Below are 19848 nucleotides of genomic sequence, written 5' to 3'. Positions count from 1 at the left end.
GGAAGTGTCCACTCCTGCCCAGGGAATCCTAAGGCAGATCCATGTTCCTACTCTGGCCCAACACCTTCCAGCTGGGTGACGCTGGGTGGGTTCCTGAGCACCTCAGTTTCTCAACTGTTGATTACTGTGAGAGTTAGCAGAATTAACGTGGAACTGGGCCTGGCCAATGCTAAACCCTGTCATTAATGAGGATGTCCAATTCTGTCCCAGACACTCTGGGGCCTGAAAGGAACATGAGACCCAGGCCTGCCTTCATGTTGCCCTTTGGGAAGCAAGACACATGTTCACTGAGACCAGGGAGGCTGAGTTCCAGTGGGATGGGGGGGTGAGGGGATGTGGTCCAGGAGCTGCTGGAGAAGATCTGTGATGTGTAAGCCAGAGTCACATGGGCAACTCCTCAGAGGGGCTGTGCCTGGGAGATGAGTCTGGAAGATGAATCAGATGAGGAGCATACAAGGAAAGGGTTTGGGAGTGGAATACATGTGTTGTTTCTTTTTTAATAAATTTATTTATCTATTTATTTTTGGCTGAGTTGGGTCTTTGTTGCTGTGCGCAGGCTTTCTCTAGTTGCAGCAAGCAGGGGCTACTCTTCGGTGCGGTGTGCGGGCTTCTCATTGAGGTAGCTTCTCTTGCTGTGGAGCACGGGCTCTAGGCGTGCAGGCTTCAGCAGTTGAGGCTCATGAGCTCTAGAGCGCAGGCTCAGTAGTTGTGGCACACGGGCTTAGTTGCTCTGTGGCGTGTGGGGTCTTCCTGGACCAGGGCTTGAACCCGCATCCCCTGCATTAGCAGGCAGATTCTCAACCACTGCGCCACCAGGGAAGCCCTAAATGTGGTTTTTGAAGGGGACTACAATTGGCCTTCTTGGTGCAGTGGGTTCATTTAAGGAGAGTCTTGAGAAATGAGATTGGATGGGACCCAATTAAGGAATTATAAATGCCAGAGCTTGACCCCATAGGCAGTGGGGCAGAGAGAGGGGGATATTTGTGGTTTCAGTGCCATGACTTGGACAAGTCACTAGCAGAGGGATTAGTGCCTGTTACCTAGTAGGGGGATGAGTGAGTAAATAAGTGAATGAATTGATGCATTAGTTAGAGCTCTTTGGGTTGTGAGCAAAATCATCTTACTCAAACTGGCTTAAGTAAAAATAAAGGAGGGGGGCTTCCCTGGTGGCGCAGTGGTTGAGAGTCCGCCTGCCGATGCAGGGGACACGGGTTTGTGCCCCGGTCTGGGAAGATCCCACATGCCGCGGAGCGGCTGGGCCCGTGAGCCATGGCCGCTGGGCCTGCGTGTCTGGAGCCTGTGCTCCGCAGCGGGAGAGACCACAACAGTGAGGCCCACACACCACACACACACAAAAAGGAGGGGTGTTTATTGGCTCCCATAACTGACAGGTGCAGACATAACTTGGGGCTTAACTGGATCCAGGGACTCAAATAATGGCATCAGGACTCTCTCAGCTGGAGGAGAGCTTTACTCTTCTAGTAAGACCAAAGTCCTGGAATTTGGTCTTTTTGTCCTGGCTTGGGTCATGTTCCCAGGGAAATGGGATAGATTGGTTGGCCATATTTGGGTCACCTGCTCACTGTCATGGGTCTGGGGGGTAGTGTCTTCTTGCACTGAGACAGGCAAACTGAGCTTGGAGGAGAGATGGGTTCCTCTCAGGGACTATGGGAACATAGGGACACAGATTTCCCTATGAGGGTGCTGCTGACAGCGAAGGGTGGAGGGTTGCAGGGCAAAGCAGGCTATCAGATCCGCACAGCAGTGGATGGGGGGCTGGAGGCCGGACCAGGGAGATGCTGAAGGCTTGGATGAGAGTAAAGCTGAGCATGGCACCTGAATGGACCACAGCTGCTTTTCCTCTCAACCTCGCCCATCAAAGGCCATAACGACTTGAGATCAGTCTGGCTCAGGCAGGCTGCTGGGGCCGAGCATCCAGGTGTGTCCTCTGGGCAGCAGGCACCCATGGACATTCAGGCTGAGATAGGGATTGTAGAAGGCCAGAGAATAAATGTGTTTGTTTTGCTTTGTTTTCCCAGAGGGAAGAGGGGATCAAATGTTCCATTTTGGTTGTATTGAATATTTCATTTCAGATGCCTCCTAGACACCCAAATGGGGATTTCAAGGAGGCAGTTCTTATATTTCAAGATATAAGAACACTGGGATCAGGGGCAAGGGCTGGAGAGGTCCTCTTGAAGTCTTCAGCAAATAGAAATTGTTTAAAACCGTGAGACCAGATGTGGTCACCAAGGAAGAGAATGTGGACAGGGAAGAGGAGAGGGCCCAGTGCCAGGCCTGTGGTGCTGGAATGTTGAGTGTTGGTCAGAAAATGAGGAGCCAGAAAATGGTGTCAAGACACGGGTGGGAAATGCAGTGAGAGGAGACTAGGTGGATGGGGTGGAGGGTTCGGGAAGCCGAGCAAGGAGGGCACTTCAGTTGGGGGTATGGACAAATGTGTGCAACACTGATGGGGTGAAGGAAGCATCTTTTGGATTTGTCCACAAGGACACACTTGTGACCCTAATAAAGGAAGTCTCAGTGAAACAAGGGGACAACAGCTAGATTGGAGAGAGTAGAAGCGCCGTGGATTGTGGAGGTGCAGAAGTGGAGACATCGAGCAGAGACAGCAATCTGGAGACGGTGGTGAGGAGAGCAGAGAAATGAGACAGGAGAAATGAGGCAGGGGGACTCTGTGTCCTGGTTGACTGTTATTTCAGGTTGGAAGGTGCTAGAGTGTGTGTGTGTACTCTGTGGGGAATGTTCCAGTGGTGAGGTGGAAGGTGTCAGTGAGGGAGAGGGACCGTCAGCGGATGAGGAAGCAGGACCCCGGCGAGGTTGAGGGGCAGAGCAGGACGCATCCCCGCTGCACCAGGGGGAGGATGAGGAGTTGGGGACCATGTAGGTATGTGCTCCCATGGAGCGGTGGGAAGTTGAGGGTTATCCCCTACGATGGCTTCAGTTTTTCACACGTAAGGTATGAGGTGAGGGCACCCCTGGAAGTGGGGCGTGGGGTGGGAAAGAGCAAAAAACTGCTTCGAGAGAAGGAAAATCAACCCCAGGGGAATGAGTCTGGGTATTGAGCATCCCCGAGACTTGGGCTAATGGACTGAGGTGAAACCAGTCAGCTTGGCTGGGAGATTTTCTCTGGAAATGACACATATGTGGAGAAGACAAACTGTTGCATCCACTCAAGGTTGGGGTTCTGCCAGAAGTACCCACAGTGCCAGGGGTGGGCAGGGAGGTAAGGGTTATAATGATGGAGGGGCATGAAGAGAAGGGAGTTAGCAAGTGCTGAGGGAGGAGAATGACCTGCAGCAGAGGGGACACCGAGGAAGTGAGCTGTGGGTACAGAGTGTGGCAGCCATGGAGGAGGATGCCCAGAGGACACACCTGGATGCTCGGCCCCAGTAGCCTGCCTGAGCCAGACTGATCTCGAGTCGTTATGGCCTTTGATGGGAGAGGCTGAGATAAAAAACAGCGGTGATCCATTCAGGTGCCATGCTCAGCTTTACTCTCATCCAAGCCTTCAGCATCTCCCTGGTCTGGCCTCCAGCTCCCCATCTACTGCCGTGTGGATCTGATATCCTGCCCTGCCCTGTAACCCTGCACACTTCTCGTCAGCAGCACCTTCATTTCCCTATGTCAGTTATTAGCAGTTACAGGGTGGGACCATGGGAATAATGGGTGAGGTGGAGGGGAGGGAGAGGTCAGCGGTGGTGAGGAGGTCAGGACCTGATTGTCCATTGGGTAGCCCGGTCATCCACATGGGTGACAGGAGACAAAGCCAGTGAGCTGGCTCAAGTCCTGTGTGAATGAGGATTGGTGGATGACAGCTGAGAGGAGAGGGAGACAGTGCAGGAGGAGGAAAGATGGTGGTGCAGGAGCAGCAGCGGGGAGTGCCTGTCTTCTGGCACACCGCCTTCCTCTTAAACAAGCGCCCCTTCTCCTCCCCGAGAGGCCACAGGGCAAGAGGAGTCCTCTAGGGAGGGGCAGCCAGCTTCAGGTTAAGGTGAAGAGTTGAGAGAAGATTAAGAGAAGAGGTTGAGGCGGTGGAGAGTTCCAGAGAACTTGGCCAAGGGTTTGGGGCGGGGAGGGAATGGGGAGTCAAGGCAGATTAAAGAATGAACGAAGGAATGTCAAACGAATGAATCCGTGAGTGCTGTGTGCTGGTTAGCCGGAAAGAGGGCACGTCTATGGTTCCACGATGGGCACATTCTTCTCCATTGTTCATTGCTGATGTTGCTGGTGGTATTGATATTGGGGGTGGGTGGATGGAATGACACTTAGATGGTGTGTGCTGTGTGGCATGACGTGCTCCAGTGTTGTGCATTTTAGTTCCCAGTGATCTGGTTTAGAGTCTCACAGAATCTATTTCCCCGAGCTGTTTGTATCCTTATTTATATAAATGACTAAACCCTTCGTGGTTAGAGCCAAGCCTTCTGTCTCAGTTACATAGAGATACCGAGACAAATTACTCATGAAAGTTCCAGAAGAGATGAGTATCTACAAATTATTGAGACAGTTTCAGTATGTAAATAATTTTGTGAAAAGCCTCACAACTATCCAGGTTAGATTAGATACAAGAAGTGGCTAATTCCAGGCCAGTTATCCCCTTCACATATGTCATGGTGCCCCGCTGCTTTCCAGCCCATCTGCCTGTCTGTCCCCTGTCCTTGTGGCAAGGATGCTTCCAGGAACAGCTGGGGAAAAGAAGGAGGGCTGCAGGCTGTGTCCTGAAGACTGAGAATTTAATGTCACTGCTCTTGGTATGTTACAGCTTGTGGGTAGAACACTGTCCACTTGAAGGGAGGTGTCTCCTGAACATACTTTGTGGGTATTTTTGCAATACCCCTCTGAGGAGCTAATTGGCCCTAATAAATCTTGCAGAAGAAAGGCCCTACCGCACTGTGGAGAACCATTTGCAGTCAAGAGTCAATCCAGCTGAAGCAAGGAGCCAGGCAGAGAAGGAGCTGACACTGCTGATGTCAGGGCATCCTCATGTTGACAGAAACAAAACCGTGAGTATGGCCATGAGCTGACGTTCAGGTCTCAGTTGCCTGATGACTCTGAATTCTGAAAGAGAAGTAAAACGAGTTTATGTGGACAGAGAGGTCCATGCTCTGTTTCAAAATCAGTGAATGTGCTGTTTAAATGAATCATCACTTCCAACTACTGGTCTGTGGTGTTTAAATCTTGATTGCAGTGAAGCACAGAGTCCTTATTATAAAATTCAAAAGTACTTTTGAAAGCCAAGAAGATTTTAAATTTATCCTGACTAACTAAATCCAGGTAGGTCATCCTAATAATACTTGTCCACACAAGTGGCTACACCTGGCAAAAGAAATGCAAACAGAAGCCTAGTGAGTTTCCAACTTCCCTGCCTCCCTCGCCCCCACAAGAGACGCCTACCAGGGGTTCCCCAAGGGGTGTGACAAGGCAGCCAGCAGGACCCGGACTCCCAGGGGCAGCTACCCCATTCAGAGTAACCGCCCTGTTGTCTGCAATGGAGCGTGAGGACCTGCTCCGTGTCCAGTGCTGCCCCATCCCACACGGCACAGCCGCTGTTGGCTTTGTCTCCCAAAAGGGCCCCGGGTTGGCAGGGACGGCCCATCCTCAGTCTTTGTTGAGCAAGTGTCCCTTGGGGCTCTGCAGTGACTTCATGGGGAACCCTGCTGGAAGACCAGAAATTCATCGTCTAATCCCTTAACCTTCTTTAAGAGAAAAAACGAAAACACATAACCTGAGAGCACGTCACAATGATGTCACTTAAACCATCCCAGAAAGAACATCTTACTACATATTTAAAAGAATAAAAATACTTTTATTGCACTTGTCATGCGTATTCATTATGTAAAAATTAGAAAAATCACATAAACAAAATTAAATTTAAACCAGCCAAATCTTTCCACAGCCCATCTTCCAATCCTATATCTATATAAGTATGTGATTGATGAATAGACACATACTTATTATGTATGTTATATTTTATGTAAGATTGTACAACCTTCACTCATTACATCACTAACATCTTTTCATGTAAATTGTTATGTATCATCAATATCTACATTATTGCCTTCCATGGTTTATAGAGTTGCACTGTATGGGCATACTGTACTTTAATTATTTCCCTATTCTGGGGAATTTGGATTGTTGCCAAATGACCCTGTAATAAAGGTTGATGAAAATAAAACAAAAACAAAAACAAAAAACAAAAAACGAAGTCTCCACCGTATCCCTAGATATGGTGACCCTATCAGGAGTTTTGCCTCTAAAGGAGTGCTGATTTTGAAAGTTGGCCTCCTTGAGAGGTTAGGCATGACACCAGGGACAACACCAAGGCATTCTCAAAACCCATCTTTGGAACTGGTTTCCAGGATTTTACATGCAGAATTAGCCATACAGGAAACCCTTAATGCTAGCAAATTTGGGTCCACTGAAGGTGTATTTGGCTTGTGAAAATAAAACCATGGGAAATAAAGCCAAAAGCAAGAGGTGATTTTAACTCATGGATTCTGAATTTTTTAGGTAGCCTATAGAACTGACCCTATAAAAGACACTTCCAAACAGCTAACTCCATTTCAATCATTCATTCATCTCTTACTGGCAGAGTAAAATAAAACCAAAAAGACCACAAACCAACAACAAAAACTACCACAACCAGAAATACCTGGTTTCAAATGCTAACTCTGGCACTGATTAGCTGTGTGACTTTGGACAAGTTCTTAACCTGTCTGAGTCATAGCCGAAAAATTTCCCTAAGGGAAACTACCTCATAAGTTTGTTGCACTTCCTTTCTGCTGCTTTTCCTTCTCTGAGTGGAGACTCTTTCTCTGTTGGGACGTTGCCTTCCTTCTAAACAGACTCTTCCATTCCTCTACTCGTTATACCTATTGGTGTGTTGGTAAATTAGATCTCCGGAAAAAAAAATCACAAAGCCTTGATCTGTGGCTTCTGCCCGTTTCTGGGGTGTGGTTAATTTCACCATGGCTGAGTTTAGGTTACCAATGGTTTAACAACAGGCTTGCAAATTTCCTAAAGAGTATCTAACAATCGGTCATCGTGGATAGTAGGAGACAGCCAAAGTACATCTCTGCCCCTTTCCCTCTCCTCCTTCTTCTCTGCACATTCCTCAGAGCACTGTGGATGTTGACGGATAGAATTTCCATCTGTGCTTCATACTTTTACATTTATCCAGCTTCCAAAAATAGCTTCCTTCCTTCCTTCAACTCCTGACCAGTTTGTGTGCTGGAGTTCAGGTGCTCTAGCTGCTACCTCCCATCTTCTTGAATCCTCCTAGGCCATCACACCAGCAGGAAATTTCAAAGGAAGCAGACGGCTCTTGGTTTTTTGCAGGGATGTGCCAATATGCAGTTGGGTGTCCTCATTCTTCCAGTGTTGAGGACTGATTATCACCTGTATAATTCTCCATTGCAGATGTGCTCAGGTTCTCCCACCCTCACTTCTAACAGTTCTGGATCAACTCCAATATGTTTGTGTGGAAGGGGGTTCCCACACCACCAAGCAATTCTCAGACACCAGCTGGGTGTCCAGAATTAAGTGTACAATTCAACTTAATTCTGACTCCATCTACAGCATCAGACCCCACATGTTAAGGGTTCAGTCCTACAAGACTGCCCTCCCCTGCCCCAACACACACGTCAGATGCCAGTTGTCACCTGTGCTTCTGACTGACTGGCTTGGCAATAGATCAGAGGTGCTCATGACCCCCTCCTTGGGTTCGATTAATGTGCTCACAGAACTCAGGAAACTCATTTACTCACAAGATTATGAGTTTATTATTAAAAGGATATAAGTCAGGAACAGCCAGATGGAAGAAAGCATAGGACAAGGTATATGGAGAAAAGGCATGGAGCTTCCATGCTCCCTCCAGGCTCACCACTCTCCCAGAATCCACATGTTCACCAACATGAAAGCTCTCTGAACCTTGTCCTTTTGGGTTTTTATGGAGGCTTCATTACATAGGCTTGAATGATTAACTAATTGGCCATTGGTGATTGATTCAACTTCCAGCCCCTTTTCCATCCCAGACTACATGTTCCAACCCTCTAATCACATGGTTGGTTCTCCTGATGACCAGCCCCCATCCTTAGTTGGGGTCTAAAAGTCACCTTATCAGCATTGTGAGACGCCTTTACCACTCTTGTCACTGGAAAATTCTAAGGTTTTAGGACAATGTGCCAGAAACAGATTGAAGACCAAATATGTATTTCTTATTATAAGTAACAATACCACACCATCTAATTGCATTCTACTTTCAGTGGAGTCTGGAGGCACTATGGAAACCCAGGGAATGGAGAAAAGTACAGGCAGTTCTGGGACTCTGTCTCATGTCAGAAGGAGAGAGCACCATCCACAGACACTCTCAAAGCAATGTGGTGACTTAGTAAGGAGAAATTTCTCCAGGGCGAGCCTTCAGCATTGAAAACATCTATGTGTTAGAACAGCCAGGAGAAGGGTGCCTAGGTGCCCAAAGGTAGATACTTTATCAAGCACAGGTATGTTCACAGATTATTTTACTTCGGTGCCACCATGACCCAGGAGGGTGGAAATCTCACCCTTGTCGACCAAAAAAACCCACACAACATGTTTCCGTTTTATTCGGGGACCTTACTGAGGACTACAACCCAGGGGACAGCATCTCAGATAGCTCTGAGGAACTGCTCCAAAGAGGTGAGGGAGGAACCACTATAAACAGGAGGTTTTTGCTGGGGAGAAAACAAAAAACAAACAAAAATACCCCCATGTAGTCAAACATCAAAAGATTACTGCTAATCATAAAGAACATACATCTCAAGTTAATGATTTTAGTGCTTTTCTGTGTATGGGAAGATGCAAGAATCTGGGGTCTTTGAAATTCTTCCTTAGATATGCATCTAGGCGCCTATATCCAAAGCACAGAGTGCCTCATCCTGTTTTTTCCATCCTCAAGGTGCACCATTGGTGGGTAACTGCAGTGGGTTGCAACTTAACCCTTTGTATAAGGGGATGTTGAGTGACACTCTTTGTTGTTTTTGTTTAAACCCTCATTTTACAGGGGAGAGTGTATTACACACCAGGGATTGGCAGGGAGCGGGAAATGGTCAGTGGGAATGTAAATTAGCATAATCCCCCAAAAGGCAATTTTGCCTTATATTGAAGTCTTAAAACTACTCATCGTATCCCTTCAGAAAAGACCCTGAATGTGTTCATCAGGGTAGAATAACTTCCATAACAAAAAAACCCCAAATCCCAATGAGAGAAGGCAAGGGTTGGCAAACTATCTACACAGGCCAGGGAGTAAATATTTCAGGCTCTGTGGAAATGTCTCATCTCTGGAGCTGGGGTGGGAAAGCAGCTGTAGACGCTAAGTGGGTGCATGGGTGTAGCTGTCTCCAATCAAACTTTATTGAAGGACACTGATATTTGGATTTCATGTAATCTTCATGTGTCACAGAGTACTATTTTTCAAGTCATTTTCACAAATGTAAAAACAATCTGGAGCTCACAGGCTGGGTTTGGCCTGTGGTCCACACTTGGCTTAAAGCTCTGGAGGTTTCCTCTCACTGATGCAGGGATCCAACACAAGGCTCCCCAGTTGGAAGACCCTCCTGGGTGGCCCTTGGCCAGTGGCACCTCAGGAACCTGGGATCCTTCCATCCTGTGCTCGCCCTCTCCAGCCCTCACGGTCTGCTCTATTCACAGGCAGATGGAAGCAGAGTGCCTAAAGGATTGTGCAGGCAGTTTTCCTGGGCAGCCTGGAGATGCCCACATCGCTTCCTCCCAGATTCTACTGGTTACAGGTCAGGCACACTCCAAACAGCAGGAAAGATGGAGAAATAGAATCTGGCTATGTGCCCAGGGGGACCTGGACGGGGGCTTTGTGACCACACAGCCACGTGTTCACGAATCAAACAACACATGATGTTCACTCATTTCCACATGGTAGCACTACTTTAAAGGTGCAAGACTGCCCAGGAGGACTTTGCAACAATAGTTGATCCTGAGAGTAAATCCGATGACCTGGGGACCCTGCGTGGTACAGCCCTGCAGCCTGTCCTTGGGCCTGGGCCCTGAAGGTTATCGCTGCAGTGACCTGTGCACCATACTTTACCCTCTTCCATCACACAGCCACGGAGGCCCATGAGTGGGCTGGGAGACTCTCCACTGGTGCAAGACTGACCCCTTTGCTGCAAGTAGATCCAGTGCTCTTAAAGTTTTGGGTCGATGGGAGTGGGATTGGGGAGCTGCCAGTGGAAGCAGGCAGAAACCCCACTGAAGCAGGCATACCCTCTGGTGGCTCCCCCACCAGAATCAACAAGTGGTTTTCTCCCCAGCTCCTTCCAAGTGATTCTCGGAGAAGAGGGAGAAGCGGGTGTGACCAGAGAGATGGTGCTTCCTGTGGGCTGGAGACCTCAAAGTGGGGGTGACACTCAACCCCCTAAGCCAGGCCAGACCAGGATGCAACAAAAGTCACAGATTTGTTAAAACAGTGAGGAGGAAATGGCTCACACCTGGTAACATCGGGGGATGGCGGCTCCTCATGGATGCTTTGCAGTGGGCAGGGCTCTCCTCTCCAGTTTCCTAGAGATTTGGAGCCTGGGAGGTTGGCAGGGGTCAGCGGGGTCTAGGTGCTCCCTCCTCACTGTGCGGTCCACGGGCTAGCCCCATCACATTGCATTGCCAGGACCCAAATCTGTACCTCTGAGGCTTTGTGTGGCTGCTGCAGCCTGGGCTGTGCTGGGGAGAGCCTCACCACATCCAGGCCTCCTGAGCACATCCAGGACTGGGAGTGAGGGGTGTGATGCCCTCTCCCTAGGTGTTGCCGGGACTCCTGTACCATGGGATGCAGGAGTCTTAGGACACCAGGGCTCCAGTTTCCCACCCATCACTGATTTACCATGTGACCCAGGCATGTGGCGGAAACTCCCTTCACTTCCGTTAGGTTGTCTGTGAAATGGGGGCAGAAATGCCCCCCTGGAGAACCTGTCCCATCACGTGCCCATGTCCTGCCCTGAATGTGCCCACCGTGAGTCTAACAAACACTAGGTCTGCCCAAGCGTGAGGGGACCTGAGGAAATGACTTTCTCAAGGTCATGTCATAGAAACAAAAATAACAATAATATTCTCCCATTTAATTAGTGCCGACTGTGTGTTAGGGGCTAGGCTGAAATCATCTCTCATTTCATAGCAGCCCTGCGAGAGAAGCAGTGTTATACTGATTTTCCAAGAAGGGACACTGAGTCCCCACAGCGGCTCTTGCCAAGGTCACACAGCTGGTAGGTGGAGTGAGTGGGGTAGCTCTGTTCCACTGTCTCTGAAGCCAGTTGCTTCCTGGCACAACAGTACCCTAAATATTCCCAACCCAATTCTCTGTCCTCCAGGGGTGCCTGGGGCTTAGGGCCAGGCTGTCTCTCTCCAGCCATTTGTCGCAGAGTTCAAAGGCCTCCCCCAGCTATGGTGGACCTGCCCCAACAGGTCTCCCCTCTAAGGAGGGTGAGGAAACGGACCTGATGACCCCCCTCTTTCACCATGAAGATACTAAGCGTTTGACTTGTGGGGGCCACCCATGCTCCTGGCAGCTGGAGGGAGGGGTCTCGGCTCCCCTGCCTGCGGCTCTGCTCAGGTGCTGGGCAGACCAGGGGTACTTCCAGAGTTTCCCAATGTCCTGGGGTGGATGTGTGGGGTGAGGGGAGGGGGGGGGTGAAAAGTAGGGGAAGGGGCTGGTGGTTTTATTTACAAACTGCATTTAAATTCAGGTGCCAGCGAGCATGGCAGGCTGGCCTGATGGGACCTGAAGGGTTCTGGATGGGTTCTGTCACTCCCTGGGCCTCAGTTTCCCTTTTCATTCATAGAGGAAGAATAAGATCTGAAACATAAGACTAACAGGCTGTGCGTCTGGCAGGGAGACCGGGGGGAATGGGGGAAGTGCTTCTGTGTCGAAAAGCATCACGTGGCCTCGAGGTGTTCAGGACTCCCCGTTCTGGTCCCTTCTCTGCAGACCTTTTCTAGACATACCTCCAAGGCTGGGCTCACCCATTAAATGGCTCTACCAGCTCAGACACCAAAAGATGGAGGTGACTGTTTTTTGGGTTCACACGGTGGCTGCCAGGCCCTCGCACGAGGAGTCCTCTCTCAGCTGAAGTCACCACCACCGCACCTCCCTTGCACCTGCTCAGCCCCAGGCAGGTTTGGAATCCCTGACACATGCCCCTGTGGGCTGGAAAGTCTCCCCACTGGGGGTTGGCACTTAGAAAGGCAGTGCACTAAGACTGCAGGTGAGCTCTGTGGAGCCTGCGCATCCTCGGGGCAGCTGGGCTGTGCATGCCCCATGTCTGGAAAGGTCCTGTCCTCATTCATCAAGTCACAGGGGCTCCAGCAAACACCTGCAACAGGTGTAAGCCAAGAAGCACAGGCTTGCAGCTCAGAGACACTCTGATTCTGCCTGTGTGGCTGGAGTAGTGTCAGGGCAGCTGTATGGGGCCAGGCTCCCTCTTGTCTCACGGTGCAGCCCTGAGGTCTGGGGGCAGTGCCCAAAGGAGCTGGATTGTTCTTCCCAGTACTTTGTAGAGTGTGGCATTATTACATGTGCTAACAGGCTCGCTGGCTTTTTCTGGCCGCCCCACTAGAAAGTAAAGACTCCTAGGCCAGGGACTTGATGTTTCCTCTTCGCCACCAGCAATAGGCTGAATCATCTTTGCCCTGCAAAGATATCTGCTCCTAATGCCAGGAACCTGGAAAAAGGATCATTGCAGATGTGACTGAAGATCTTGAGAAGAGGAGATTATCCTGGGTCATCTGGATGAGTCCTGAACCAAATCCCAAGTGTCCTTCTGAGAGGCAGGAGGAGATTGGATGCATACAGGAGAAGAGGGGCCCTGTGACCACGGAAGCAGGAATGGGAGTGATGTGGCCACAAGTCAAGGAATGTCAGCAGCCACCAGAAACTAAAGGAGGTGAGAAATGGAGTCCCTGGAGGGAGCCACACCTTGATTTCAGCCCCGTGATACTGGTTTCTGACTTCTGTCCTCCAGAACTGTGAGAGAACACCCTTCTGCTGTTTTAAGCCACCCAGTCAGTGGTGATTTGTTACAGCAGCCACAGGAAGCGAAAATACTACCATATCCCAGTGCCTGGTACAGATCAGGTAGTCAGATGTTTGCTGAAAGAATAAAGGAAGGCTCCTAGCCAAGCATGCCCCCATGCCAGCTGGGGCCTCCAAGCCTAGGCTTCCCCCTCCCTACAACCCCAGCCTGTGTCCTGGCAGTTCTGCCACATGCTGGACTTCAGCCTTGGCCTTGAAGCTGTCTGCCAGAGGGCATGTGTCTGACCAAGCCCATGCTCACCCCTCATGGAGCCATTGCCTCTTAGGCAAAGCCAATGGCAGGGTCCACAAACAGCCACAGGCCACATTCAATCAGCAGACATAGTGGTTTGGCCATCATAGAATATTGTTTGTAAATTAAATTAGTTGCCAACAGGTTATTAAATTTTGGGAGATTTCACATGAAATCGGGATTTCCAATTTCTGTGGGAAAATCAGATGTTTTTTTCAGCCCAGAATGCAGTCCTTTGTGGCTCCTTGGGTTGGACCTGAGTGGAAGCTCAGCCCCCGACCACCAGGGCCTATGTTGCTGATGCCTTTGACTCTCCATCTGCACACCTGGCCCCATGTCTGAGATGGAGGACTCGGGTTTTCTCAACCTGGCATGAGGTGAAAAACAGTCTCAACCTCGCAGATCCTCCTCTGTCCAGCTTGACTGTGCCCAGTCCCTCCTTTATAAAGATTCTAGTGTGACTGCCCACCTCCCCCAGCTTGGGGGCTCTCTGCAAGGGGTTCTCCTTTCTGCTTCTCTTCAGCTGTCAGGAGCACTGCTTTCAGGCCCCGGGGCCTCTGCAGTCCCTGGAAACCACCCAGTTGTTTCTGGGGGTCTTCACTGTCTCAGTCAGAGGACAGCCCACTTCCCAGAAGCACCCAAGATGACCTCCCGCATTCCTGGAAGATGGCAGGGCAGCAGCAACCACATCTGCTTTCCCAGGCACTCCCTGGCCGAGTCAGACCATGGCTCCAGTGGAAACTGAAAGCACTAAAGAAGAAAAGGAATGTCAGCGAAGCACTTGGGAAGCTCCCACAAGGAGGACTTTTGGCTCACTTGGAGGACAAGGGCTCCTCAACGTCTCCAAAATGGTGCCCAAGACTGAAGTCCAAGTGTGCATAAAACTCTCTGCATCTGCCTTCAAGCACACAGATCCCAAGACTGACATCGCAGGCTCCAATTCAATGCATCTCAGAGCAAGAGCTCCTGCGGGATCTGGCCCAGGAGGTCTGAGACCACACTCGGCCTGGGGAGCAGGGCCGGGGGGCTCTCAGAGGCAGGCCTGCATCCTCCTCTCCAGGCAACAGCCCCAGCAGCACAGAGGATCAATCTAAAGAGGAGAGTCACTGAGTAAGCCCCCTAGGAAGGGCTCTGTCCACAGCTGCTGTCTACTCGGCTGCTTCGGCGAGTCTTCCCCAGGGCTCGAGAAAATGAAATTTAAAACACATGTCAGGGCCTTAATGAGGCTAGGCAACTCCTCAGAGTCGTGCTCTGGCTAATGTTTGTTAATTCTGTGAGCCCTTCTGACCAGGGGTCTCCGGCACTGGGGGATGGATTGAACGAGGCAAGGAATAAAAACACTGAATCAGCAGGAGCTGCGCGACTGCAGGCAAGTTGCTTACCTCTCTGAGCCTCAATGTTTTTACTTATAAACTGGGAACAATAACAGCCTTAAAGGGATATTGTAAGGATTAACTGAGATGAGGAACATGCACAGTCTGACTGTCATTAGGCAGTCATGCGAGTTTCCAGGTCTGAGCCCCATATTTTAATCCTAAGGTTGGGAAATTATGTCCTAAATTGCAGTTTCCACATCATTCTCTCCTGCACCACTGGGGCTGGCAGTGGGGGCAAGTTGGTTTTCAGTGGCCACTAGCAGAAACTCACTCAAACAGGCAAAACATAGAAAGGTGTGCAAATGAGGTGCATTTATTACAAAGATACAGGGAACCCAAAGGAACGTCTAGGCTCAGGAAGACCCGGACTCAGAAATGGGAAAGCATGGTGAACTCAGGAAGGACCCTTCTTTCTGGGCTCCTTTCTCTCATTGTTTCCCTCTCCATGTGGCCTTTTGAGCAGATTTGTGGCCAGACCCACAGAAGAAGAAGCTGGACTTGAACTTGCTTGCTGACATGTCTTCAATTCAGGTGAGCAACAGAGATTGTCAGGCATCTCCAAATCCCACCCCCACATCCTCAGGTGCAGCTTGGGGGTCTTTGCCCCCAGACCAACCAGCTGCACGGAGGGGTCCCAGCTCAGCCCTAGCAAGCTGTGCCAGCCACCCCTCCCAATGGAATTGTCCTCAGAACAGCAGGACTAGGGGCTGCAGGACCCTCCAAAAGTGGCCCACCCAGATGTCCCTCCCTGACGCCTAACAGTTAGGGGCTTGCATCCTCCAAGCCTTCTGGGAAGTGTCTGGGGATGGGGGAGCAAGCCTAGCATCCACACAGCTTTTCCAAGCCACGGTGAACCCTGCTTGAGGCCTCATGCAAAAAGGCAGGCAAGTCTGGAAGAGCGGGAGGCTGATCAGGAGAAAGGGTCACAGTGGCTTGGGCATGAATTCTGGGACAGCACACTGTGGGAGGGCTCTTGGCCCTCAAGGGTTCTGACATGCTGTTCCCCAGGCCTGGACTAAGTTAGGCTCTCCAGGTGAACCGACATTCATATCTAAGGCCAGTACTTTCTTTCCATAAGAACTTGTCATATGATTTAGAAAGACATATAGGCCAGCTACCATTTCATTTTCACCTATTTGAAAGCCTCCATCCAAGCCCAATTCTACTGAATCTCATGAGGATTTTGTGCTGGGTTCAGATCCAGTTCAATACCCCATTCCCAGCTCCTGCTGGAAGGAAGCTTGCAGCTCGCCATTAATTTACACTCTGGGCTCTTGACTCCTTCTCCTTGAGTATCTTTTCCCCCAGGGATGGCTGGTGCTGGCACACACTTTAAAAGAGAGGAAAGTGGGCCTAAGTTTCCATCATGCTGCAAAGCAGAACCATCTGTTGGTGGTTTCTCTGTTGGAATGAAGTCCTGGAGAGAGCGTTTACCAACGAAGAGTTGGCACCTCAGAGACACAAGTTCTTGGTCCCAGTTCCAGCTTGTCCCTGGGCCAGAGCATTCCACGGGAGGCTGGTGGTTTACTTCCACCAGCCAAGTCTTGGCTAATCCTGGTGATGCATGGAGGTTTCTCCATCAAGCGGGCATCCTGTGGAAAGGCAGGTATGGAGTCCTTATAGCCACGGGTATCTGAGTAGACCTTACTTGCTCTGCTCACAAAGACTTTCTGCAGACACCTGCTCAAACCCTTACAAAAGTGCAGGAGGAGGTTAGGTGGTCACGGAGCAAGCTGACCAGGGCCACCACATTGCACAACCTGGGGCAACATTCGCACTGTGCTCTAAGTGCATGGCACCTCCTGGAGTTGCACAGTGCACAACCTGGGAAGCTGTAGGTTGTGGGCCTATCTAACGGCCAGCTGAGACTCAGATTTAGGCCATTGGCCTCTAATTCCATTTTCCTTCCTTTGCTGTCTTTTCTTTGCTGAGGTACCTTCTGGGGTACCTCTTTGGGTTTGACAAGACGCCTGATGCCTAAACTCCCTAATATTGAGTTCCTTACCTGAAAACTTAGGCTAAAATATCTACTTCCATTGTTGGGATGAGTAAATGACATAATGCAGGAAATGTACCTGGTCCAAGGGCCTAGGTCTTAGTGAGAACTTGGGAAATAAAAGCAGCTATTCATACTGCGGCTGCTGCTACTGTGAGAATAATATTCATTATAAGTATTCATGTCCATTATTATTCTGATGATCTTTCCAAAGCAGATGCACCTCCCCCTCAGGGTGGTGAGGATTTCAGGCTCCTAGCACCACACCTGCACAGATTAGGGATTCCCTCTCTCTTCCCTTTCTTTCCTAAGTGCCGGTGGCCCAGATCATACTTTGTGGAGTTGGTGAGATCAGAAGGACCCAGGTCAGCTAAGGCAGGATAAGCCACCTGGTGGGTTCAGGAGTGAAATGGTTGAGAGCTTCTGGGTAAGAGGCCCTGTAGCCCTCCCTTCTCCCTACCGTGTCACACGGGTCTTGATGGACAGAACTTGCCTCCACTGAACTGAGCAGTTGCTGAACCCCTGTCCCGACTTGTGCCTGGAGCAGGCCTGGTACCTATGTGCCACACACCATAAACCAATGGATGAAGGAGCAAGTGAGTGATGAGAGGAGGGCCCCTCCCCCGACTTCGGTTCAGCATGATTTCACTTCTTTTTTGCCAGCAAACAATAGGGTGTGTCTGTTCTGTGCCATGCACAGTGCCAGGCTGGGGCACTAAGACAAATCCCACATGCCCGTGGCCTTGGCAGCTCACATCTAAGCAGGGAGAGTTCCAGGCCTGCTCTGCTTCCTCCTCCAAGCCCCTGGGCAGACACGTTGCCCAGATTCCCTGAGACAGCCATGAGTTTGGATGGCTGCTGGGGAGTGGGCTGAGGGGACAGGACGGCCATTGACCTCTCTCTTGGTCTTTGCTCACCATTCCCTCTGTGCTCCATCCTCTCTTTGTGGTGACCTTGAGTATGTGCCCAGGCTCCCCCAGGCTTGGAGGAGCTAAGGGCCCAACTCCACCTGGGGCGGTAAGGAGGGAGGTGTCTTCTGAGGTAGAGACAGGGTGAACACACAGAAAAAAGCACAAACCAGGACAGATGTCAGAAACATATAAACACGCATATAAACACTCACAGCTGTGCTGAGCATGTCCACCAGGGTGACAAGAAGCCAGGAATGATTAAAGTGACCAGATCCAGGTGGTGTTGACCCAGGGTCCTCGCCCCCCGACCTCCCCTCACACACCTCTCTTCAGCTCCTCTTGGGTCTTCACGCTCAGTGAAGTGAGTCTTTGGTGCTGCTATGAGACTCTTGGCTTTATAGCCTGGCCTGGTCCCCACCCCCATGCATGCAGAGAACATGACACCTTGCCTGGCAGCTGACTCTTCCAGCTGAGGCACCCTGACAGTCCACCAGGGATGCCCAAAATACCCAACACGAAAGCAGTGTGAAGCCAGATGTCACGAGCACAGAGGCCGACAGAATCAGCACTTAATGTAAATGAGTGAGGCAGGCTGGGAATAGGCACGAGGGCGTGGTGGGGCCTGCGGGAAATGGAGAGCCCAGGCTCTACCTTAGTTGTCCTCCAAATCTAGCCGGCATCACAATCCCCTGGGGGGCTTGTTAGAAGCTCTGCTGGGCCCCATTCCTGTGTTTCTGACACAGTAGGTCTGGGTTTGAAAATGTGCATTTCTAACCAGTGTCCAGGTAACCTGATGCTGCTAGTTGGAGACCCGGTTTGAGGACCACTGCCCTACCTGAAGGAAGTGTGGGTTCCCCAGTGCCAGCCTGCAGTTGCCTTGGGGAATACAGCCTAATGCTGCCAGATCTCTCAGTTTTTCAGAAGCCAGAAGTGCAGATTTTAATGTAAAACTTCTCATTTTTTTAAAATTGGTAACTAAATTCAAAAAAAGTGAAACACTGTTGGGGACTAGTAAAGTATATCCACAATTTGAATTGGACTCACAGCCTTCCACACAGGGAGCTGTGTATTGGTGTGTATGCAGGAATTAAGGGGACCCCTTAATTCCTGACAATATCTGTGCCCACAGACTCCTATCACCACGTGTTCCCCAGGAGCTGAGAAGCCTTGTTGGAACTTCCTGTTACTCTCATCCTTGCTGCTTACAAAACAATGAAGACTGGTTGATCTGTCTTACAAGCCTCTGCCATGAGAGGGAACAAAAAGGCCACCCATCCTAAAACGATTACCACTGACTTCTGGACCACAGATAATTAAGCAGTGGGGCAACCACTGCAGGCCACCCTGGGCCAGGTTGACTGAGCAAGAAGCCAGGAGTGCTGTGCCAAGAGGGAGACTCAGAGGCCTCTGCGGTAACAGTAGCCCAGGAAAGTGACCGGCAGCTCAGCTTTCAGGCTCAGCTTGAGATGATCTGAAGGCAGGTCAGGATAAAAACACCTGCCTCCCTGGGCCTAGGATGGAAGAGGACGCACCCTCCCAACAGGGCGGCACATCTGGCCTCAAGGCGGGTCCCCAGAAACCCATGTAGGCTGGCTGCTCCTGCTGGCATGCCCTCTCCCAGCCATGCCCTCACCAACTTCTCGTATTCTACAACACAACAACAACAAAAAACAATTAGTAACTCTGAGCACATCTAGGACTTTGGGGTCTTGGAGCTTTACTTTCTGTTGAGTGACAATTATCTCCAGGGAAGAAAACACACAAAATATGGCACTCTTAGGCTGCTTCCCCATCCCATTCCCCGTACGACCAGAGAGCGTGGTGCAGGGACAGCCTACTGCCTGAGCTGAAGAAACCTCAAGACACATCAGATCAGCTGTGCGGAAACCACTCATTAAACCAGTTTACAAAACTGGTTGGTTAAAAACTCCTCCTCCATGCTAGGTTTTTTTAGCCTTGCCTCATTTGATTTTCAGAATGAAGGGTTTCCCAGCTTTTTTGGAAGGTAACAGTGGTCAAATGTAAAATGTTCCTAGGCCTGGAGATGAAAGTTTAATACTGATTCATGTTAACATGAAGAAATAGAGGGAAACTTCCATTCTTTGACGTGTCAGGGGTTGGGGCGTGGAGTGCCCATACCACCGTCATCTGTGCCCAGAAGATTAGCTCCCCTCGGGTGAGCATCATCAGAGAGATGCCAGGAATTGGCAACAGGTTTGTTCTAGTCACTG

This window comes from Mesoplodon mirus (assembly GCF_964341445.2).
Source record: "Mesoplodon mirus genome assembly, chromosome: 4".
Classification (NCBI taxonomy): domain Eukaryota; kingdom Metazoa; phylum Chordata; class Mammalia; order Artiodactyla; family Ziphiidae; genus Mesoplodon; species Mesoplodon mirus.
This window is presented reverse-complemented; position numbering follows the sequence as displayed.